This window comes from Spea bombifrons, chromosome 5, assembly GCF_027358695.1.
Source record: "Spea bombifrons isolate aSpeBom1 chromosome 5, aSpeBom1.2.pri, whole genome shotgun sequence".
Classification (NCBI taxonomy): Eukaryota; Metazoa; Chordata; class Amphibia; order Anura; family Pelobatidae; genus Spea; species Spea bombifrons.
In genome coordinates this window covers 46,258,453-46,283,280 of record NC_071091.1, presented here as the reverse complement: position 1 = coordinate 46,283,280, position 24,828 = coordinate 46,258,453, and the positions used below count along the sequence as shown (strand labels likewise).

The 24,828-nt window shown below is 44.3% G+C and overlaps 1 protein-coding gene and 1 non-coding gene across 2 annotated transcripts in view; both read right to left on the bottom strand.

Moving 5' to 3' along the window:
* The window catches only part of TRIP13 (thyroid hormone receptor interactor 13), a 133,283-nt gene extending 127,749 nt beyond the window's left edge, over nt 1-5,534 (bottom strand). Inside the window, 1 exon segment of the mRNA XM_053467316.1 lies at nt 5,320-5,534. The gene's annotated coding sequence lies outside the window, so the exon portion shown is untranslated.
* LOC128498478 (5S ribosomal RNA) lies at nt 2,004-2,121 on the bottom strand. Its single transcript, XR_008354704.1, has one exon. It is a non-coding gene; the product is annotated as a 5S ribosomal RNA (ribosomal RNA).
* Nucleotides 5,535-24,828: the final 19,294 nt, after the last annotated feature.

The window sequence follows — 24,828 nt, the reverse complement described above, 5'->3', positions numbered from 1 at the left end:
AAATCGGATATCGTTGCAGATGGTTTGATCCGCGTGATCTTCTGACAAGAAAGGTGCAAAAAGAGGGATACAGAGCCCACAATGCAACCTAGGAAATTGATTCTCCTGGATGGAGTAAGATTAGATTTTACTAAGTTTATGATCCATCCGTGTTGTTCTAAAAAGGCTATTGAAGTCTTCAGTTGGTGATTTAGTTGACCTGGACAGGATGCCTTGAGAAGCCAGTCATTGACATAGGGGATGACGGCTAAACTGTCTTCAACTGCGCCACTAGAGGACAGAGAAGCTCTGTGAAGACTAGAGGAGCGGTAGTCAAACCGAAAAGAATAGATTTGAGATGAAAATGCTTCAGGCCATTCTTTGTTCTTATAGCAAATCTCAGGCACTTCCTGGAACTTACTACCCTATTGACGTGTAGATACGCATCTTTAGGTGTATAGTGACCATGAAATCTCCTTCTCAGAGGATGATGGAAACCGATATAATGGCTTCCATTCTGAAATGTTGATAAACAATACAACGATGACAGATGGTCTTTAAATCCGGAAAAATAAATAAATAAAAATTAGAGAATACACTCCTCTCCAGTGATGTTCCGAGGGCACTTGTTCCTTCACTAACCACTAAAACACTGCTGCCGACAAAACTTAGTTCCCACTTTTTGTAAGATAAGAGGAACACAGGAAGTGGTCGCGAGGAAGAGCGAAAAACCCTGATCTTGTAGACTACAAAAACTATTTGTCTATACCACTCCATTATTCATGTGTTTTCTGTAGACTAAAACCATGCTTTCTGAAAGTGTAGCAGGCGACCCCTGCTCTCTTGCCTTCCAAAGGCCTTCCTTGTTCAAACAGCAGGTCGCATAAGTCTGCTTTAGAGGCTGAATCCCTTTCCATATATCAACAGGGCTTGATAACAGCTGCTACCGCTGAAGCCGCTTTACTCTGAAACGCAGCTGCCTGAAACATTCTCCTAAAGGCTGTTTCGGTTCTCTCATCCATAGCGTCTCTGAGTCCCGCTATCTCACCTACAGGAAGAGCGGTTTACTTGCACCTCTACCTTTGGAAGCTCTTGCCATTAAATATCTTCTTAAAACTTGAATTGCTTAAAAATAAAAGCTTGATTGCCGGGGTTATACCACTCCCTCTGCATCAATTCCACTAATTCGGGAGGAATAGGGGAGACCCTACTTAGTTGCTCTCGGTTGCAACTGAAGAACACAGTTAACTTATATAATAAACTTGTCATAAGATGAGCGAGAGCATTCCCCCGAAGCACGGTCAGACGATGCCGTCTTTAATGCCTTTTGCAGGTTACTCAGGTGCAGGAGATTTAGCCGCATCTTTAAATGCTGAAAGGTCTGGGATAAATTATCTTGGAACCAGCATAAGAATGAATGCATGTCTTTTTGCCAAGATGTCCGCAGCACACTATTGGGAAGTCTATTTTACTGTAGCCGTCCAGGAGCGGCATATTACATTCTGCAGCTAGAAGCAGCTATTAGCAGGAGGCGCAGGTTTGTCCGTTTCTGGAGACAAAGGGTTAAATTTAGCTAAAACCCAATTAAAACCAATGCAAAACAACCGTGTGGACTCCAGTGGTCAGTAAGGTTTCTACAGCTTAAAACAGGCTGCCAAAGCCTCATAAAAATTAACCGTCCCACGCATGCTCAGATCACAGAGGGTCACAGAGGAACAAATAGCCACCCAGGCGTTCGTTCCGCACAGCTGCACAGGCTCCTCCTCCGGAACCAAAAAAAAAAAAAAAAAAAAAGGATAGAGTAAACGCTGCCCGGAACCAAAAAAAAAAAAAAAGGATAGAGTAAACGCTGTAAGCCCGTTACGAGGCGCGCAGCACGGAACTTCCACCCGGGAAGTTTTAAACCGCAACCAAACACTTTTAAAATCCAATGCAATGCGTGTGGGGGCTTGGTGACACGGGAACCTGACCTGACACACACTCTTGTGGTCAGTCAGGTTTGCACAGCTTAAATAGGCTGCCAACTCCTACAACACCTGGTATTCCCAGGCGGTCTCCCATCCAGGTACTAACCAGGCCCAACCCTGTTTAGCTTCTGAGATCAGAGGAGATCGGCGCTTTCAGGGTGGTATGGCTGTAGGTAATCAGAATTGGAGCCATAAAAACGATCCGACCCGCGCATGCTCAGATCGCGCTACAGGATCACAGTGGAACGAATAGCCACCCGGGCGTGCGTTCCACACAGCTGCACAGGCTCCTTCTCTGGAACCAAAAAAGGATAGAGTGAACGCTCCCTCTGTAAGCCCGTTACGAGGCACGCAGCACGGAACTTCCACCCGGGAAGTTTAAACCGCAGCCAAACACTCACCCCCCAGACAACAACCCGTGTGCCGCACCATCAGAAGAATCCACGAAGCTGTCCACCCTACGAGGGACAAGAAAGAACTGAGGACTCTACCAGTTTGCCGGCATTTATGGGTAAGAGGGGAGGAGTTTACTTTTTGATTGGTCTTTCAGAAGCTTGTCCTAAGGGGAAAGAACAACCCATACGTACTGCCACTATACGCAGGAAAAAACAAAAATTCCCTTAATCACGCATACTTGCTCCTACACCCTCCTCCACCCCCTTACCTGAACTGCAGATCTGACTTGCAGACTTCCACAGGGGCCCTCCTGTTTCCCTCTGTAGGAACAACTTATCTTGTCCCGCCCCAAGGGGAAGAAGGAAATGAGCAGAGTCATGTGACATGCATTCGCGTGACTCCACTAGGTTCCTGCTTTTCCTGGCCAGTACAAGAGACGTTGCTCACACAGTGTGCAAGCAACGCACAGGAAAGCAGCCTGGCCCCTGCGGATGATTATTTTTGGCTTTTTATTATTATTATTATTATTATTATTATTATTATTATTATTATTATTTTGGCATTTTGCCGATAATGCCCTTTTCGGCCGATATATTTCGGCCACCGATCTATTGGTGCATCCCTATTAACTATTGAAAGTTAAACATTTAATGAACCATAATGAAGCACGATTTCCCCCACGTCATGCGTCGTCACTTACGACAACGGATATAACATACACAAAGTCATGCACAGATTCTGTGGTGTATGGGAGGGGGAGGAGGCAGAGTGGTGTATGGGAGCCACCTCTCTCCCGACTCCCTGGTGTCTTGTGAACCTCCGTTGCTGACAGGCACTTTCACTGGAGCTTCATAGAAGCCCCAGCGAAAGTGAAGGGGAGTAACGGAGGCTGTCTGTGCACATTGCGCAGACCCCCAGCAGCTGACAGAGAGGATAAATTCTCAATAGAAATTCTAAGTGAAAAAAAAAACTAAAAAAGGTGCATACACTATATGGACAAATGTATTGGGACACCTGACCATGGACAGGGACTGTGATTAAAACTTATTCTAAATACATTTAGACATTAATGTGTAGTTGTCTGCGCTTCTTACCCTAATAAAGTTGGCAACAAATACATAAACATAATATACCGTATTTGCTCGATTATAAGACGAGGTTTTTTTTCAGAGCAAATGCTCTGAAAAATACCCCTCATCTTATAATCGAGGTCGTCTTCTAATCAGACCTCCGCTGGGGCCAGGCTGCTTACCGGTGCTTTGGTCGCGAGCAGCTTCTCTTCTACCAGCGGCAGGAGAACAGGAAGCTAGAAGAGTGTCACGTAACTCTGCCTCCCCCCCTCCTTTCTCTGGGGCGGGGCCAGAGAAGTTGCCCACACAGCCGGGCCCCTGCAGAAGTCTTAGAGTGAGCGATCTGCAGTTCAGGTAAGGGGGTGGGGGAGGGTTTTTGAGCTAGTATGTGTGATAAATGGAATGAATGAGTATTTAAATGTTTGTGAATGAGTGTGTGATAGCATGGATCTGTAAGGGGGGTGGTGGTGGCAGCATGGCATAGGGAGGCTGTACTCACACTCCTATAATCCTCAGGTTCCAGCATGTACTGGCTGCCTTGGCTTGATAGGAGTGTGAGATATATATATATCTATATATATATATCTATAGATATATATATCTATACATCTATATATATACACATCTATACATATATATATATATATATATATATATATATATACACACACACACACACACACACACACACACACACACACACACACACACACACACATCTATATATATACACATACACCTCCAGAAATGCCTTTTAACCCCCTATATGCCACTCTGCCCCATTATATGCTTTTTAACCCCCTATATGGCACTCTGGCATATAGGGGGTTAAAAGTTATATCATGGGGCAGAGTGGCATATAGGAGGGTATAAGACATTTCTGGAGGCAGAGTGGCATATAGAGGGTTAAAAGGCACATCATGGGGGCAGACTGGCAAATAGGGGGTATAAGGCATTTCTGGGGGCAGAGTGGCAACCCTGGGGGCAGGTTGGCAAATTACACCTCCTTTTTTAAGGAAACATTTTTTATTTTTAGTTCTCTAATACACTATTTAATAAAAAGTATGTTTGATCTATTAATTTGTGATAAGGACACTTTAACAGTAATAATTAAATGTTATATGTAGCAGTTTTCAGTGTTACAGCAGTATTGGTGTTAAACATTGCACTTCTCTCTCTTCATACATTCACTGTGGACTAGCTTTGCTTAAGTATGGTTTCAGAAGGTAGAACCTAATTATTATGCATTAGGAGGAGGGAGGGTTGACACTTTAGTTTTGGCCAAAACTTTACATCTTCCTTATTTTGTATTCATGTTTTTTTTAGCCCCAAAACAATACAACAAACCTTGCATGCGTGGTATCCATGAGGCATTGCATATCACATACTGGTGTGTTGGGAAGTGATTTATATTACATACATTTTATGGCCCTCGTCCTGAAAAAAAGGGGACTATACTGTATATGAATTGTACAATAACAGTTTACTGACTAAGTTCTTTGCAAACAAGGTTGACTACCCGAATGCATGTGATTCACCAACACCTTGTCATTGGATAACTATACGAGCGCTTTAAATAAATAAATAAAAAAAATAATAAACGCCAAATCCAAATGCAGAAAGCGTCAGCTGGGACAAACGCGGACACTAAAATGATTAGTACCATGTATATTAGACCAGGCTGTTCTCGAATGCGAAAGCGACAAATTATTCAGAAACCAAACAGAATCTCAATTACCTTCTACTCAAAAGTAACAGAACTGCAACTCTGAATTTCAATCAAAAAGCTTAATACCTCAAAGGCAACAAAGAATACATAACAGCAAAATTCAGGAGAATCTATAAGAGCGGCGCAATTGCAAAACTCGGTGTGTTACATATAAATAGTAAAATATTTTTTCTCTTACCAACAGAAATTTGCGCGGGACCCAGAAAACTCTTTCGTTATGAGATACAAACACGGTTACACTGCCGCGCGCAATTTGTAAACTTGAGTGAGTTAGAGCACTGACGTAATCTCCATGGAACCGCCCCCTCACAACGTTTATCTGGATGCAGATGTTGAATTCCTGAACCGTATTTTTGGGGTAGCGGCTAATTCCTATCCAGTGAAAGGACTCTGTGGACGTTAGCAGATCATGTGACTGGTCACATGGTACAAAGAACTACCGGCAGAAGAATAATCAGCAAAGCGGGAAATGGAAATGATAACAAACGGGCTGTTTTAACCTGATATTGCGCTGCTGCTTCTTCAACTTCTTCAACAACGTGGGATGTGAGGATGAGAGCTTTAACAGAACACTGCGGTCTTTGAAGCTAAAATATTATGGAGGCAGTAGAAAATTGATTCTTTAACCCAGGGTCGTAACTAGAAGCCTCAGAGGCACGGTGCGAGAATCTGTTAAGCCATCCCCCCACCCACCCCATCTACCCCCTTCTCAGGCTATCTACCTCCTCTCCACCCCGTTGGGGCAGCTGAGGCAGGCAGTGGCAGGGAGCAGAGGAGATAGAAGGGCGCCAAGCGGTTGCTGAAAACGACTGCTCGGCACCCCTTGAGCCCCCCCGACTGGCAGAACAGGGCCTAGTCGCTACCCCGGTAGTTCCGCCACTGCTTTAACCCCTTCACTCTAAAGCCTGTACATGTATGGGGTCACGATGCAATGCATCGGTGACAAAGTCTGTACATGTACGGGCTTTGTCACCAATGTATTGCATCTTGACACAAGTGAGGCTGGCCGTGGATCATAGGAGGAAAGCCCTCCCTGAAAAATGTCGGCCGGCTAAAACAAACCAATCGCTTTGTGATTTGTGACCCGGATCGCCTTGTGATTGCTCTGAAGAGCAACCACAAGCGCTATCAGTGAATGGCATTGCCGCCTACTGTCAAATGTCAGAGTTTACAGTGGGTCTATCCAGACAATCCTGAGAATGCTTGAGCAGGTACTACACTCAGCCATGCAGGTCAATGGAGCCCAGCTCACTAATCACAATGTGATTAGTAAAATAAAAAAAACTGGTAACATGTAACAAAAATCCCCCACTGTGACAAAAAGTCTAAATATATATATATGTAACCCAAAAAAAATGGGCACTCACTCAATGGGTCTTTGTAGTAAAGTGCGTTTAACGCTAATTTATGTGAATCAGCACGGCCAACGTTGGCCGTGCTGATTGAAATAAATTGGTGTTATGTAGGGCTGAAACAACTAATCGATAATAATCGATAATTAAAATCATTGACAACGATTTTCATTATCGATTAGTCGAATCGATTTTTATCGATTATAAAAAGAGTTTTTTTCAGAGCAAATCCTCTGAAAAAATCCTCTCCTTATAAAATCCGACCTCAGAGATCGAATTATAACACTAGAATCCAGATCCCCCGCAACGCTGCAGGGGACCTGGATTCCCCTCGCTGTTGGCCGGTCTCTCACTTCCATCTCTCTCCCCCTTCCCATACACCCCTCTGACTCTCTCCCGACTCCCTGGTATTTTGTGAACCTCCGTTGCAGACAGGCACTTTCACTGCAGCTTCATAGAAGCCTCAGCATAAGTGAAGGGCAGTAACGGAGGCTGTCTGTGCACATCGTGCAGGCCCCCACCGGCTGACAGAGAATCGAGGTCTCCTGCAGAGGATCATCCTCTCTGTCAGCTGGTGGGGGTCTGCGCGATGTGCACAGACAGCCTCCGTTACTGCCCTTCACTTACACATGGAGTCGGGAGAGAGTCAGAGCGGTGGATGGGAGGGGGAGGAGCCTCCCTCCCATACACCACTCTGGCTCCTCCCCCTCCCATACGCCACTTTGCCTCTCTACCTGGCTCCCTGGTGTCTTGTGAACCTCCGTTGCTGACAGGAGGCAGAGGGGTGTATGGGAGGGGGAGGAGGCAGAGTGTTGTATGGGAGGGGGAGGAGCCAGAGTGGTGTATGGGAGGGGGGAGAAGGCAAAGTGGTGTATGGGAGGGGGAGGAGCCAGAGTGGTGTATGGGAGGGGGGAGGAGCCAAAGTGTTGGATGGGAGGGGGAGGAGCCAGAGTGGTGTATGGGAGGGGGAGAAGGCAAAGTGGTGTATGGGAGGGGGGAGGAGGCAGAGTGGTGTATGGGAGGGGGGAGGAGGCAGTGTGGTGTATGGGTGGTATAATTAATTTCAGGGAAGGCAGAATGGCATATCTGGGGGAGTTAGAGTGGTGTATAGGGGGAGGTAGAGTGGTGTATGGGGGTATAATGAATTGCAGAATGGCATATCTGGGGGAGGCAGAGTGGTGAATCAGGGAGTATAATGAATTTCAGGGTGGTGCAGGGCATTTATGGGGGGCGGAGTGGCATATCAGGGTGCACAGTGGCATATAGGGAGGTATAAGGCATATCGATATTAGGCATATCAGGGGGGCATAAGATATATCTGGGGTAAAAGGTATATCAGGGGGCTCAGCTGCATATCACTGGCATATAAGGAGTATAAGGCATATCGGGGGCACAGTGGAATCTCTGGCATATAGGAGGTATAAGGCATATATGGGGGCAGAGTGGCAAGCTGGGGGTCAGATGTGCATAACTGGAGGCAGTTTGGTAAATAAAAGAAAATATAAACAAGGCTTTTTTTCTCATAGTTTTAATTAAATATGAAAAATAGTTAACATGAATTATTTACTAATAACTTTGTATTAAAACCTAGTTTGAGAAACACTGTGTTTGGGTTCTAGTAGCTTTTATTATTATGTCAGTAAAATAAGAAGGTGAATAGAGAGAGAGAGGCCATTACAATAAAGAGATGAAAGTGTAAATTGTACGTTTTTTATTACATTATTTTAAATTTAAAAAAATTGCATTTTTTATCTGATTAATCGATTAATCGAAAAAAAATTCGGCCAACTAATCGATTATTAAAATAATCGTTAGTTGCAGCCCTAGTGTTATGTACACTTTACTACAAAGACCCGTGAATACCCATTTTTCTTTGGTTACATATATCTGGCTATTTTTGGAGCACCCGGGCAAATAAAAGCCTGTGTTTTTGAGTGTGCAGCCGCTCCCTTTGGTTTGTGTATATATATATATATATATATATATATATATATATATATACATATATATATATACACACACAATTTTTTTTATGAACAAGTCCTACAATTAGCTCTATATCTTCACAAAACTTGTGTAGAAAGAGTTAAAATATTGGCATTTTAACCCCTTGACTGCTAACCTGTCGTCGCCAACAGTTCCAGTCAGGTGCTAACGACGGCACCATGCCGTCTGTGGACCTCCACCACCACCTACCCCGGCGATCTGTCCCTCACACTGAAGGGCATCACTGGGGCAACGCGATCCGCCCGGTGATGTCACACGCGATGATCATGGGGTTAAATTTAGGCAATGGTAGAGGAAGGCAATTTTTGAAATCCTGATAAACTGTAAATATTATTAAAATCAGCCATTTAGCCTGTGTGGTACGTGAGTAACCATCTCATCCCTGGAGCTCCTTGCATTTTTTACTGCAAAACTTATTTTTGCTGTAAAAGTGATTTTTTTTCTCCCTTTACCATAATTTATTTGGGATTATAAGGGAAACAAATGGTGTGTGCTTCTGTGAGTGAATGTTTGGAAAGTATGGCGTGTGCTTCTGCGCACAGACCAGGTGTTCAAATGCCAAAAAATGCACACCTCACAAAGGTGGCCTTTTACCTCCCAAATAACCCAACAAACCCATGCATGGGGGGTATCGCTGTGCTCAGGAGATGTTATTAAACACATATTGGGGTGACAATGACACATACCAAGAGCGGTAAATTCACCCCTGAAGTACAATGTGTGTGAAAAAAAAATTACCATAAAGTTTGATAAAGGCTGATGGTAGAATTAGTGCATGGTCTAGTTTTCAAAAATATATGGTTTGACAAGGTAAATTGCATTGACCAGCTTCAAAGATACCCAAAATAGCACATGGGGAAGAATGACCAGATTTCAGGAAAAAATGGTTTTGAAATAGCAAAACTCTACTTGTAATTATTGCACAATAACTTGCATAAAAAAACATAAAACATTGTGTATTTCTAAACTCAGCAAATTAGCAGTTTTTTCATTAGTTTTTGCAGAGGAGTAAAAGATTTTTCAAATCAAAGTGAGAAAACTTCATTTTTTTTATAAAAATCACCATATTTTATAACTTTTTGATAGTAAATTAGATGATATGATAAAAACAGTGTTGTCACTACAGGGGGCAAGGGGGGCAATTGCCCCCCTAGATTATTCCTTGCCCCCCTTGTCCCCCCCCTCGCCGAATTTGGAATAAAGTCGCAATGCGATTTTAAATCCCGTGCATTTAAGCGCTGTGTGTTTTTTTTGATGCAGAGGAGAGAGAGGGGCGCCTAGCAACCATTTGGCGCCCCTCGTTCTCTGTGCTCCTGTTGCTGGACCTAAAGGTGAGAGAACTACAAACGGGGGAGAGGGTAGATAGTGAGTAGGGAAAGGGGAGGAGCGGGGTTAGAAAGTGATAAGGGAGGGAGAAGGTACAAAGTGATAAGGGAGGGAGAGGGTAAATAGTGAGAAAGGGAGGGAGAGGGGGTAAATAGTGAGAGAGGGTAGAAAGTGATAAGGGAGTGAGAGATGGTAGAAAGTGATAAGGGAGGGAGAGGGGGTAAATAGTGAGAGAGGGTATAAAGTGATAAGGGAGGGAGAGGGGGTAGATAGTGAGGAAGAGGGTATTTAAATAAGTAAAGAGTGTGAATTAATGTGTGGGTGCATTGTGTGAATGAGGGAGAGCATGAGTTAATATGTGGATGAATTGTCTGAATGAGGGAGAGCATGATGAATGAATTGTCTGAATGAGGGAGAGCATGAGTTAATTTGTGGATGAATTGTCTGAATGAGGGAGAGCATGATGGATGAATTGTCTGAATGAGAGAGAGAGCATGAGTTAATGTGTGGATGAGTTGTCTGAATGAGGGAGAGCAAGAGTTAATATGTGGATGAATTGTCTGAAAGTGTGATTTAGTGAGTGACTGTAAAAGTGTTTGTGTGTATCATAGATGTATAATTGTGGAAGGGCAAAGATGGCACTAGCAGGATGTTTGAGTCTTGCAACACCAAACACTCACCCCAGGACGAGCTGTGACCGCTCCGGAGAGCAGTCACAACTGCCACTGCGAGTGATTTTGCCAACCGCAAGATGGCGGCCGCCCTGTAAGAAAAACAACAAAGTTGGAAAAGTTCGCCAGAGGGTCTCCAGATCCTCTAGAGAACTCTGGCTCCACTTGCAGGTTAAGCACAGGTACTGCGTTTAACCATGCAAATCAATGGAGCCCAGCTTTCTAATTACAGTGTGATTAGTAAAAATAAATTAAAAAAATAAAATAAAAATAATAAGAAAAAAAATAGTTAAAAAAACAGTAAAATGTAAAAATAATTTTCCACTGATGTCACTATCAGGGGAACCTTCAAGTTCCAAAAAATGTAAAAAAAAAGAAATTAAAAAAGGAAAAAAAAATAAATATATATATATATATAAAATTAGCACATTAGCTTTAAACAATTCTCGCATCAAATGCCCATGGGGTGTCTACTTTTAAAACATTTATGATTTGATGGGTTAAATTGAATTGGCCGGGTTCAACAATGTCCCAATTAACACGGGGGGAAGGATGGCCACACATCTAATCTCCAATTAGAAAAATACACACGTCCCAAATGTGGCCTTTTAGTTCCCCAAAAACCCAACAAACCCATGCATGTGGAGTATCACTGTACTCAGGAGATGTTGGTGATGTCGTGTGAAAGTGACATATACCAGGAGCTGTAAATTCTTACCCATTAAAAATACTACTGCAAACTTTGAAAAAATGCTGGTGGTAAAATGTGTGCATGCAAAGAGTTAAAATACCAGCATTTGAAATACCTTGGGGTGTCTAGTTTTCAAAATATATATGGTTTTATAGGGCACACTGAATTGGCCGGGCTCAAAGATGTACCAAATAGGGCATAGGCAGTGGATCACCAAATGCCAAAGTTCAACATTGAAAAAAAATGCGCGTGCCCCAAATGTGGCCATTTTTTCCCCAAACAGCCAGGCAAAACCATTCATGTGGGGTATCGCTGTACTCAGGAGATTTTGCTGAACACATATTGGGGTGTTTTATGATAGTGACATATACCAGGACCTGTTAATTCATACCTGAAGTAAAATGTGTGTGAAAAAATAATGCAAGAAAATGAATACCACAAAGACTGGTGGTAGAATTAGTGCATGGAAAGAGTTAAAATACTAGCATTTGAAATACCCTGGGGTGTCTAGTTTTCAAAAATATATGATTTGATGGGGTAAATTGTATTGGCCGGCTCCAAAGATACTCGAAATGGCACATGGGGGAAGAATTACCAGATTTGGAAAAAATGGTTTTGAAATAGCAAAACGCTACTTGTACTTATTGCCCCATAACATGGGTATTTCTAAACTCAGGGCGAATAGTAGAATCTATTTAGCAGTTTTTTTCATTACCTTTTATAGATGTGTAAAAGATTTTTCAAGTAAAAGTTTTATACTTTTTTAAATAGTAAATAATATGATGCAATCAAAACAATGTCATCTAAAGAAAGCCCTTCTTGTCCTGAAAAAAAAAATACCTTGTGTGGGTTCAGTAAACGGGAAAGAAGAAAATTACAGCTAAACACGAGCAGCGCAGAAATGTTAAAATTTTTTACGAAGGGTACAAAAAATAAAATCAGCCTTTGTCATGAAGGGGTTAAATATACCTTTAATGCCTTGTTTTTATGTGAATTCCAATTGATCTATAACGGTTTTTATGTTATTCTGTAGATCCATATCTATGCTATGTTTCCACATTATTTATGTATACCTGCAAATACAGGGTTTGTATGTGTTATTCAGTTGATTAATACCTGCAATGCTGTTTCCATGTATTTATTTGATCTATACCTGCAATTACAGGATTTGTATGTCTGATTCTGTTTATTTGATAATAATAATTGTAATTTTGAAATCATGTTTCAATCATAGTCTTTACTTCAAAGAGATAGGTACTCATTATGTAGTTAAAAATGCATGTCTAACACGTATATGCGATGGGGCCATCACAAAAATCAATAATAGAGGGAGGGGCTTGCTGGGAGCATTAATACAAATAGTGGTGGCTGGAGGCGATCATACAAGTGTGTGGAGGCACCACATTAATCTCTATACTAAAAGTGTGCTGGCTGGGGCATCAATACACAAGAGGCAAAACACTAAGGGGAGTATAAACGACAATGCAGTGTGAAAAATCCATCCTGATGTAGATGTCTGTGACGTAAATTGTGTTCTGCTGTTTGTGTGTTTTTGGTTATCAGTGTAGCAGAGCCTGTCCTGGGGTGTGTGTAGGTGTGGCAGAGCCTGTCCTGGTTTGTGTGTGTGTTTGGATGTGGGTGTGGCAGAGCCTGTCCTGGGGTGTGTGTTTGGGTGTCAGTGTGTCAGAGCCTGTCCTGGCGTGTCTTTGGGTGTTGGTGTGGCAGAGCCTGTCCTGGTGTCGGTTTGGCAGAGCCTGTCCTGGTGTCACGGCCCCATCCGGAGCACGTCGCCCGAGTGCCCGCGGTGTTTGCGCTCCCATCCAGAGCGGGTCGCCCGAGTACCCACTGCGTCGCAGTCCCGTCCGGAGCACGTCTCCCGAGTACCCGCAGGTAGCGGGTACTCGACACTTACCATCCTTCCACAATAGGCAGAGTCTTTGCAACGCCGCTGCGTCCTCATACACGGCGGTTCACAAGAAAGAACGCCGCTAAATGAAGGACGTATACGACGTTGCACACCACCACCCCTTCCTCTCCCACACCCCCATGGAGGAGACAAAATGTCCATTGGACGTCGTCACAGTTGGGGGCGGGGCCTAGAAGAGAGGCTGATTTAAAAACATGCCCACTGATACTTGTTCAGTGCTCAGTTGTTCTAATGACTGCGCTGGGTACTTACCTGCTTAACGGTGTTCTCTGCTTGATTTCTGTTGCCGACCATTGCATGTATTTTGACCTCATTGACCTCTCTGCTCCTGACCCGGATTGCCTGACCATTCTCTGCCTGATACCCGGTATCGACCCTTGCTTGTGTTTTGACCTTGTTGACCTCTCTGCTCCTGACCCGGATTGCCTGACCATTCTCTGCCTGATACCCTGTACCGACCCTTGCTTGTGTTTTGACCTCATTGACCTCTCTGTTCCTGACCCGGATTGCCTGACCATTCTCTTCCTGATACCCGGACAATACTATCGTTTGCACTGTGCTGTCTGCTCCGCTCCTACCCAAGAGTCGTCCATACCTGTTGAGCACACTAAAGAGACTGATACCTCATTCCCTGCATCCTGGTTTCCTCACCTGTTCAAACGTAATACGTGGTGTGTGTGTGTGTGTTTGGGTGTCGGTGTGGCAGAGCCTGTCCTGGTGTGTGTGTTTGGGTGTCAGTGTAGCAGAGCTTGTCCTGGTGTGTGTGTCTGGCTGTCGGTGTGAGAGAGCCTGTGTTGGTGTGTGTTTGGTCATCTGTTTTCTGGCACTTAACTTACAGTAGGAATTATTTCATCTATACTTATCCAGAGATGAAATGCCCTCCTGAAGTTGTAGTGACTTCAGGGGACAAAACATTCAAGGCTGAAATCACAATTGTCACAAGCGTGCACTTGAATTACAAGTGGGCACGTGAATTACTTTGTGGGTAAGAGGCTAGAAAACATAATTAATGAAAGTGCCGCTTTCACACCACTCACTTCTTCCACTTTCAATAGCACTTCCACCAAACCTGGTTAAAACATTCACAACTCACAGTTTAATCTACTGTCCCTGAGTAGCTCAATAAGGATACCCAAACATACAATTTAGCCAAGCATCTGTGCAAAATCATGATTATTAGAAATTGTCTCTTCAGGTAAATGTGTGTCTGATATGAGACAAAGACAGGAATTAATGATTTATTATTAACTAATATGCAAGGTGCATTTTTGTATAAAAAGGGATGTTACAAAAAAAGTTGCAATTTACAAACAGATTAAAAATAAAAGGAAAAAAATGACAGATTCTAATTACAGAAACATTCAAGATCTACCACAAGGAAGCTTTGATAGACTATGATAACCCACAATAAGTTAGACTTGTGCTCCCTAGTGAATTTAAAAAATCCCAGGGCCTTACACCATATGTTATACACTAATGTTTGGATTAGTCCTGGCCCAGCTCAGGATGTAATAAGGGAGTGTTGATAGGAGTGGCTGAGAAGGTTCCAGCTTAATGTCACCTCCCAGTTTAGGTATATGAAATAAGGAAAGTGTCTCTATCTTCTTTTATGATCCTGTCAGGTTCTTTCACATTAAAATCACCCAACCATGTCTTTCTGGACCTTGCTTTGTGCACTGGGGAACAATCACGCTGGAATAGAAAAGGGACTTCCCCAATCTGTTCACAAAAAGTTGGAAGCATAGCATTGTCCAAAATGTCTTGGTATGCTGAAGTATTAAGATTATCCTTCACTAGCCCTAGCCCAAACTTTGATCTAAGTAATTAAAAGGTGTATCCCAATACATTTGTCCATATAGTGGTGCTCAAAGCAAGGCCCTGAAGACATAGTTGGATGAGTTTGGTGTGGAAGTACTTGACATGCCCTGACCTCAACCCCATTGAACACCTTTGAGAAAACCTGGAACGTAGATTGAGTCTGGCATTGTCCAATATCAGTACTGGATGAATGGGCAAAACTTTAAACAGAAACACTCCAAAATCTTGATGAAAGCCTTCCCAGAAGATTGGAAGCTGTTATAACTGCAAAGGGGCGAACAACTTCATCAAAGTTCCTGTTGATGTAATGGTCAGGTGTCCCAATACTTTTGTCCATATAATATACATGCATGCTCACAAACATACACTTACCCCCCCCCCTTACCCTCTCCCTCGTTCCCTCCCTCAGCCCCCCTTAAGCTCATCTGTAGATTTTCTACACTGCTCTCACTGCACTGCTCGCAGTGTGCGAGCAGTCTTACTTGAACCACTTTAACTTGGGCCAGTCCTTAATTGTTCCTATAGGGTTGGTCTAACCTGGATGCTTTAGCCCCAGAGTCTCCATTCAAGGCTATAAAGTTGAGATTCTGGGCTTCAGCCCCAGTAGCCACCCTACTGACACCCCTGACATCAGTCCCAGGTGACTGACCTATTGTCCTGGTTTTGCGTGCATTGGGGATCGTGGCCACATGGGGAAATTCTGTGGTTTGGAGTGGCCCTTGGAGCTGTACAATCAATTGAGGTCTATGCTGTGACAGCAAGATCTCCACTTCATCTCCCATTAACCCACCCTCTGTAGCTGAACCCCACAAGGTGGCTGTTCCTGAAAGGTGGGTGTGGGAGCCTGGCCCTGCCCATCTACAGGGCCAGACTCACCCACCTTTAGTCTCAGCCACAGACTCAAGCCTGCACCATAGGCCCCACACAGTGAGGTTCCAGATCTCTGAACGCAGTCACACGAACAGCCTCTGTAATGGTGGACAACAGACCTGGCAATAGTGCCCAATGCCAATCAGCAGCTGCAAGGACCAATAAGCTTTTGACATGCATATTGATTCATGGGAGGAGGATATCATCTTGCCTCTTTACAGGTCAATGGTAAGACCTCACCTTGAATATGCATTATAATTCTGGGTACTGGTCCTTAAAAAGGACATTATGGAGCTAGAAAAAGTGCAATAGAGGGCTACAAAATTAATAAGGGGATTGGAAGATATTAGTTATGAAGAAGTTATGGCTTTTTTGTACATCTTTAAAAAATACCTGTAGGGGTAAAAATGTACCTGAGCATGCACTATTTTTTTTTATTGTAACCTTTTGCATTTGGTTGTTGGTATTCCCTGGTTTTGACTTCAGGTGTATCTGTCCCTGATCTTGTTGCTGCTCTTGTTTGATCCCTGCTATTGCTTACCTACTTTTAGATCTTTTACCTATTAAAATCATATGTCCCAACCTGCTTCGCCCTTGAGTTCCCGCGATTCCGGGGACAGGGGTGCCGATTCACTGCCTGGGGCGCCGATTGTACCTCCCTGTTCAGCAGAGATCCAACAGCTCTTCTCCTCGGCTCCATGGCTGGTGGACTTCAGCACTTTGTTCTCGGAGCTCAAGCACACCGTGGCCGAGGCCATCGCGGGCCTCTGCACAGATCTGACTTGGGTGGAACGTCAGATTGCAGCGCAGGAAGCAGATTCGGCTCAACAAGCCCAGAGAACTGCAGAAATTGTGAGAACCTCTGCCCAACATGCCTATTACCTGGCTGAATATCGGCGGCGCTTTGCTTGGAAGATCTTGACAATAGGAGCCGGAGGCTCCTGAGGATGTTGGGGGTCTTGTGGTGCTCCTCTTCAACAGCCTTCTGGGGAGCCCTCCCAAGGCGGTGCTCCAGCTGGATAGAGCTCACAGAACTCACAGACCTAGGGGTCCCCCAACAGTGCCGCCGAGGGTTGTTATATGTTGCATCACAGACTTCCAGTTGAAGGAGCAGATTATGCGCCGGGCAAGAGTGGTGGGTTCCTGGACCTATAATGGGTCAGGCATCACCTTCTATCAAGATCTCTCGGACATCACCCTCCAGGCCCATAGAGCGCTGCATCCTCTCACTGTTGAGCTCCGGACATGTGGAATACAATATTTTTCCTGGCATACAGTGGCAGTACGAGTGGGTTGTGTTTCTTCTTAGGGACAAGTAGAATCTATAGGACAATAAAAGGTTAAATGAATCTGAAGCCCCTCCTCCTTACCCTTAAAACCGGAACCGCTCCAAAGGAAGCCAGTTTTCTTCTTGTCCCTTTCAGGGACGCACAGTGGATTCTTCGATCTGGACGGATCATCTGGTGAGGTGCACGGGTTGCTGCCTGGGGGTTTTTCAGCCTCCGATTGCTCCCTGGGTAGTGAGCAGAGAGAGGTCTTCCCTCCGTAGCGGTTCGCGTTATGGAGGATGTCTGGTGAGTTCCTTTTGTTGCCGAGGACGTGGGAGCATGCGCAGTTTGGCGCCTTCCAACGAAGATCCGATCGAGTTACTGAGCATGCGTGACTCGGATCTTCCGGAGGGCGGCAATTTTGAATGATTTAAAGGTGCGCTTTGCCTGTCTGACTGCAGGAGCATTTGTCAGTACAGGACAACCGTGTCACCAGCCCCCCCACATGGTTCAGAGGAGTTTAGGGTAAGATATTCTTTTATCTTTGCTCTTCATTTCCTCTTCCCTCCAAAAAAAAAAAATCTTTATTTATTTACTCTCTTTTTCTATTACCAGATGTCTAGTCCGGTGTCTACAGAGAATCCGGATAAGGATAAAAAGCCTTTACCAGCTCCCAAAAAATCCACGTCTAAAGCCAAGCATATAGTTTGTTCTGAGTGTGCTACTCCCCTTCCTGATGGCTGCAGGAAAAAATTGTGTAACTCCTGCTCTGCAGAGCAACTGGCTTCAGGAAAACATAAAGACTTACAATCATTCCTTGGTTGGTTCCAGGAAAACTTGGCCCAGACGTTTGAGGCTTTTCAATTCTCTGCGGCACAAACCCAGGAGAAGGTAAAGACTGGGTCTTCACGGAAGTGCAAGAGGTCCAGGTAATTTTCTCAGTCAGACCTATCCTCTGGTTCTCACCAGAGGATAGGTCTGACTGAGAAAATTACCTGGACCTCTTGCACTTCCGTGAAGACCCAGTCTTTACCTTCTCCTGGGTTTGTGCCGCAGAGAATGATCTTCATCTTCAAGTGACAGTTCAGAGGAGGAGATGATTTTTTCATACCCATGAGCTCCGTAAGTTCACCAAGGAAGTGACGCATCTGTTACTGGAGGGAGATGTGGATAGAGTTAAAGGTTTCCCTGTTTTGCCCAAATTAAACGAACTTATTGACAGAGAATGGAAGCACCCAGGTAAAAGAGCCTTCATCTCAAAACAGTTCAAACATCTGTTCAGGCTTCAAGGGGAATACACATGAGATTATCCCCCTAAAGTGGATGTACAGGTTGCGCAACTTTCCAAAAAGACGACACTTGGTGGGGGGTGTATCCATAGGAAATCATGATCATTTTTCCAATGTCTAGCAAGCAGCTAGGGCATGAATTAATACAATTTTCTTTTCCATGGATAGGTTAGGTGGGAGTAAGTGAAGAAGAGCAATATCAGGAGATTTATTTATCCTACATTTAGCAAGTTTTGCAAATACATCAAAGACCATATCCCACAACTGGCTAACCACACTACATGACCACCAAATATGAATATAATCCCCTTTCTCTCTAGCACATCTCCAACACAACTCTGATACGCCAGGAAACATTGAACATAATCTTGAAGGAGTCAGATACCAATGATTTAAGACTTTAAAGTAATTCTCTCTAATTGAGATTGAATGTATGGTATTATGAGTAAAAGATATTGCCTTTAACCATTTTTTTTTATAATCAATGTCCGAGTTTCTTTAGACCACCTAGAGTTAGTGTTGGTGAAGTCTACTTCATTTGTTCATCTAGCTTTTTTATTACTTCATATATTTTTGTCAATATATTCTTGGATTCTTTCCCATTGAATATTTGGCCTAATTTTAATTGAATGACAGGATCAACTTTATAAAGTTTTAAAAAAAAATATCCTTAAATAAGGAAATACCTCAGTGGGTGGTAAACAAAATTGTTGAACTAATTGAGGAAACATTTTGATCGAATTATTTATGCTACAACACATTGTAACACATAAGATATTTCAAAGGAAACCCTGTGGAACGCCCATAAGGCTACCCTCTTCATACAAAGAGCATCCTTCCTAAAAAAGAAAGCTAGATCTTCTTTAATATCCCTTGAAAGGGAACTATATAACTTACAACAGGCAAACAAATTTGGTCCTTCTGAGTCCTTGTCTAAAATAATAAAAGACACAAAGGAAAAATTGAAATCATAAGACTAGAACACAGAGCTAGAATGATTAGGCAATTAAAAATCACATACTACTCAAAAGGTAACAAAGCCTCGTCTCTTCTAGCTTCCAAGCTTAAAAATATGTCGACACAAACTCGTATAGCATACTTAAAAAATGAAGATGGCACAAAAATCACACACCCCTCTAAAATAGGTCAAAAATTCGCTACTTACTATAAAGGCCTTTATAATCTGAAAGATGATCCTCATACTTTTCAACCATCTATAGCAGACATACAAGGTTTCTTAGAAACAATAACTCATAAAAAAGTGAAGCAAAAGGATATATCCACCTTGACTGACCCAATATCAGAGGAGGAAGTAGGAACAGCTATTACTACACTATGCATTACTACAAAACACCCCTACTAACACCACATATGACATCCATGTTCAACGAATACAAATCAAAAGGGCAGATGTCACAAGAATCTCTGACGGCAAAAATTATCCCTGTTCCCAAGCCAGGAAAAATACCAGACACATGTGCCAATTTCAGGCCCATTTCATTAATAAATAATGACTCAAAAATTTACGCCAAAGTAATAGCAAAAAGACTATCTAATATTGTGACTTACCTCATTGATAACGACCAGGTGGGATTTATGAAAGATAGACAACCATCTGACAACACTAGAAAATTTATTGATCACACTTACTGGATGTCTTCAAAACAGATGCCTTCTCTGCTCCTTTCTTTGGAATAAAAGGCGTTTGATAGGGTGCACTGGAAATATTTAGAACAGGTCTTAATTTACAAAGGTTTCCCCATAGAATTTATTAAAATGGTAATGGCCCTCTATAGTCACCCTGCTGCAGTCGTCTCCACCCCAAGTACAATCTCCACACCTTTCCATTTATCAAATGGTACTAGACAGGGATGTCCATTATCACCTATCTTGTTCATACTGGCCTTAGAACCATTGGCAGATAAAATAAGAGAAGCCTTATCGGCACCATACATGGTGTCAGATTAGGTGACAATACCTACAAGCTAGGTCTATATGCTGACGATATAATGCTGTCTTTAACCCGCCCTGAAGAATCTCTAGATGCACTTTTTTCAATATTGCATGATTTCGGAAATATATCATATTATAAATTAAACATCACAAAGACACATACCTTCTGACAATAAAATAAACCAGGCGAAATGGCCTCCACCTCTTAGAGCAGCAACTTACTCTTGGAATGCTTTATGTAACACACTCCGGCTCAAAAGAGGCTCTAGAGCCACCCCACTTACAGCTATAGCCCCGATATCATATTATAAATTAAACATCACAAAGACACATACCTTCTGACAATAAAATAAACCTTCTGACACACTGAATTCACTTAAACAAAAGTACAGTTTTATCTGGCAAACTAAGGACATATCATTTCTGGGGATACAGTTAACTAAAAATTTGTCTAATCTTTATGAATATAATTTTAAAAAGATTTGGCCTTTGCTAAGAGAAGAACTCCGGTCATGGGGAAAATATGAGCTGTCCTGGCTAGGCAGAGTTGCCGCCATTAAAATGTCTTTGTTTCCAAAACTCCTATATATAATCCGCACAGTTCCAATAATACTTCCCTCAACATTCTTTAAAATGATAAAAACAGATATCAGAAGATATATATATGGGGAAAATCTTTCCCAAGAATAAAACTGGAAGTTCTACAGATTAGGCATCCCTGATTTTCATAAATATTATTTAGCCACAAACGCAGCCACCAATATAAAATTTTATATTCACTCTGACAAGCCAAAGTGGATATACATACAAAAAATTATATTAGGCTCACTTTCCTTAGGGACCTCACCAGGTTTGAAGCGCTGTGCACCCTGACCTCGCCCCCACCTCATGGCGTATCGCTCCTCTATGGCCTCCTCCTCTCGGCTGTTTTTCCCTCCCCCCCACCTCATGAGGTCAAGTGGGAGGCCTCACAGCAACTCACTCTCACCGAGCAACAGTGGGAAAAGATTTGCGTGCTCACTCACCGTTGCTCCCTTAATAACAGGGACCAGGAGATGTCCTACAAGCTGATGGCCCCTGTCGACCACAGCCCGGTTCTGTCCCGATAGCAGGGATGAGTGCTGGCGGTGTGGTGCATCTCCCTGCTCTTTGCTTCATCTGTGGTGGTCCTGTCCCAGCATAGCTCCCTATTGGTCGGCCATTCACTCCCATGTTCGATCCCTCACCGACAGGGACATTCCCTTTTCGCCGGAATTCCTTCTCGTTCTCCACATGCCCTACCCGATTTCGTGGTACAAGAATTCAGTGGTCCGCTACCTTCTGACAGCTGCGAAAGCCCTTATCCCCTTGCATTGGGGTGATTCTTCCCCCCCTACGTTTCGGGAGTGGATTCAACGGGTGGAGCGGACTCGAGTTCTTGAGGAATTGATCTATTCTGCCACGGAGAGGTCTGAAAAACATCACCGCATCTGGTTTCACTGGTTGCAACTGCTCGCTAGCCCCCAAATTCGCCCATTGCTTGACGGCGTGCCCTCCTGAGCTGTGGCCTCCGAGTTGCCTCCCTCCGAAACGTGGTCACTTTGCCCCCTACCGAGCTCCCCCCTCTCTTTTTTATTTTTTATTCTTTGCCCTTTCTGTTTTCGCTTTTCCCTTCTTCCCTTCCCTCTCGCATCCTTGCTGCCCTCCTTCCCTACATGTCCAGGGCTAGGCCACCAAGGCTAGGTGCTGGGGGTGTTCGTGTGGGTTATCGCGCTGAGCTCACTCGAGGTTGCACAGGGGGTGTCAACGTTTTCTTGCCTCGCTCCCCCGTCATCCAACCCTACAGCATCCCCGCACCGTGCATACATGGCATGCAGTCTCCGCATCAGTAGCACCCGCTTGCCTGGTTTAGAAGTCTGCCTCGGCGAGCATGGTTGCCCCCTGCTCTCCGGCGCCAGCGCCCCTGCTCCTCTTGGCACGTAGGCGCAACGCCTAGGCTCTCCCCCTATGGGTAACGAATGCCGGAGTGTCTGCCCACTCCCTTTTTCATGTGTTCTGTCTTTGCGGAGAAGGAGTATTTGTAACCATGTGTCCTATTGCTCTGGAGCGCCCTGTTCCTGCCGTGCCGTTTTTTCCGCTATATTTAAATGTTGTGACCATTTTCCTTTGTACTCATGTTCTGTCGACGTGATATCTGTACACTGCACAGTGTCAGTTGTACCTGCTCACCCCCCCCCTTGATTCTTTTGATTTTCTGTACCCTTCCCCCTGCCTCTTCCCACAAAACTGAAAAACCTTAATAAACAATGATTTACCCTAAAACCATCTTTGGGGTCAGAGAGTTAATAGAAGTTGTTATTAATTTGACCATTGTGAGAATATGTGACCGGAAGGGGGTCAGTTTGGTACAGGACCACCATATATGTTCCATATGTCCTACTGCTCCACAGCCTCTCCAACAAAGTGGGGAATGAGATGATTTCATAACATTGAGTTTAGAAGGATATAAATACCATCTATAAAATATCTTAAGATGGTTTTCCCAATGTGAAGCACACTGAGTGACCCCTTGTAGACCATTTCTAATCCTAAACCATTCTGACAGATCCATTTCAAAACCTAGTTCTTTTTCCCAACTAATCATATGAGAATGTTTATTAGAAAGACTAGATGAGAAGTAACTATAGCACTTTATTGGGATGATTTAAGCAGATGTTCTCTAGGTTTGTGAGGGGTATTGACCAGTCCTTCATGTCTTCTGCAGGGCAATCAATGGAACTTCTAATAACATTTAGTATGATGTCATATTGAATCCGCATTGTTTCTGGTAAATTGTATTCTGCCTGTAGAGTGTCAAATGCCTTAACAGTGTTGCCCAAGAAAAGATCATTTACATAATGAAATCCATAAGAGTTCCATGTATCTGTGTCAATATTTCCAGGTGTTTTAATCGGGGCTATAGCTGTAAGTGCCGGAGTGTGTTACATAAAGCATTCCAAGAGTAAGTTGCTGCTCTAAGAGGTGGAGGCCATTTCGTGTACGCGGACACGGCAAAGCCAGGCCACCTCTCGACTTGGGCAGGATCAGGACATTATATCGAATGCGGGGGGAGCGGGGGCCCCATATAAAACGGAGAAAGGCAGAGCGGACAGAAGCGAAGAAGGAGGGGGGAATGTGTATGGGTAGAGTCTGGAACAAGTAGAGGAGTCTGGGCATCACATTCATTTTAATAGTGTTGACCCTACCCAGCCACGTGACAGTGAGCCGGGACCATCTGCGGAAGTCGGACTGTATAGCGGAAAGGAGCGGCAGGAAGTTGCTGGCGTACAGCCGGGAGTGATCGGGGGATATCCACACTCCTAGGTATTTCAATTTAGTATCGCACCATGCGAAGGGGAAAGGAGGTACTGACAGCATCTGGCACATTAACACCCAGGAACTCAGATTTAGACATGTTAACTTTGAAGTTGGAAAGGTCACTGTATGTCGCGAGCTCTTGCAGGACATAGAGCAGGGAGACGCGGGGCTGGGCCAACGTAAAAAGGAGGTCATCTGCATACCCCAAGACCTTATGGTGGGATCGCCCCACCTGGAGTCCCGAGATGTCCGGGTTCTGGCGTATCGCCTGCAAAAGGGATAAAACAGTGATAAAACAAACAGCATCGGTGAGAGGGGGCAACCCTGTCGGGTCCCGTTGCAGATAGGGAAGGGATCGGAAAGGATGCCGTTGATGCGAAGCTGTGCAGAGGGGGCAGAGTAGAGAGATTGTATCCAGGTCAGGAAGCCTGCTCCAAAGCCCATGTGACGGAGGGTGGCCAGCATGTACGACCAATCCACCCTGTCGAAAGCCTTTTCGGCGTCGGTGGATAGGAAGATGGACGAGGCGGCAGAGGACCGTGCATAATGAAGTAGATTAAGAGCGCGGATGGTCCCATCTCTAGCCTCGCGGCCTGGGATAAAGCCAGACTGGTCGGGGTGGACGAGGGAAGGCAGGAGGGGCTTCAGCCGCTTCGCTAAAATTTTTGCAAAGAGCTTAAGGTCCGCATTGAGGAGGGAAATAGGGCGGTAACTACCGCAGCAGGCGGGATCCTTTCCTTCCTTAGGGATAAGGGAGATGGTCGCCGCCAGCGTATGGGGGTGTACTTGCCCTCCTCCCAAGATGGAGTTAAAAGCTTCCACGAACCGAGGGCCCAACAGGTCACGAAAGGGCGAGTAATATCGCAGAGGGAAACCGTCCGGCCCCGGGCACTTCCCGGATTGGGAGGACTTGATCGCTAAAGTGTATTCCGGGAGAGAGATAGGGGCCTCCAATGCGGCCGCCACGTCCGGAGTCAATTTGGTGTGAACTGTGCGGGCGAGGTAGTCTCGAAGACGTGTACCCCCGGAGTGGGACGCACGTCTGCGAGAAGGGAGATTGTAAAGGCCAGTGAAATAATCAAGAAAGCAATGCGTGATGTTGGAGTGAAGAGATTGCAGATGGCCATCCGCGGATCGAACCTTAGGGATATAAGTGAGTGGGCGCGCGCGGCGAAGGGC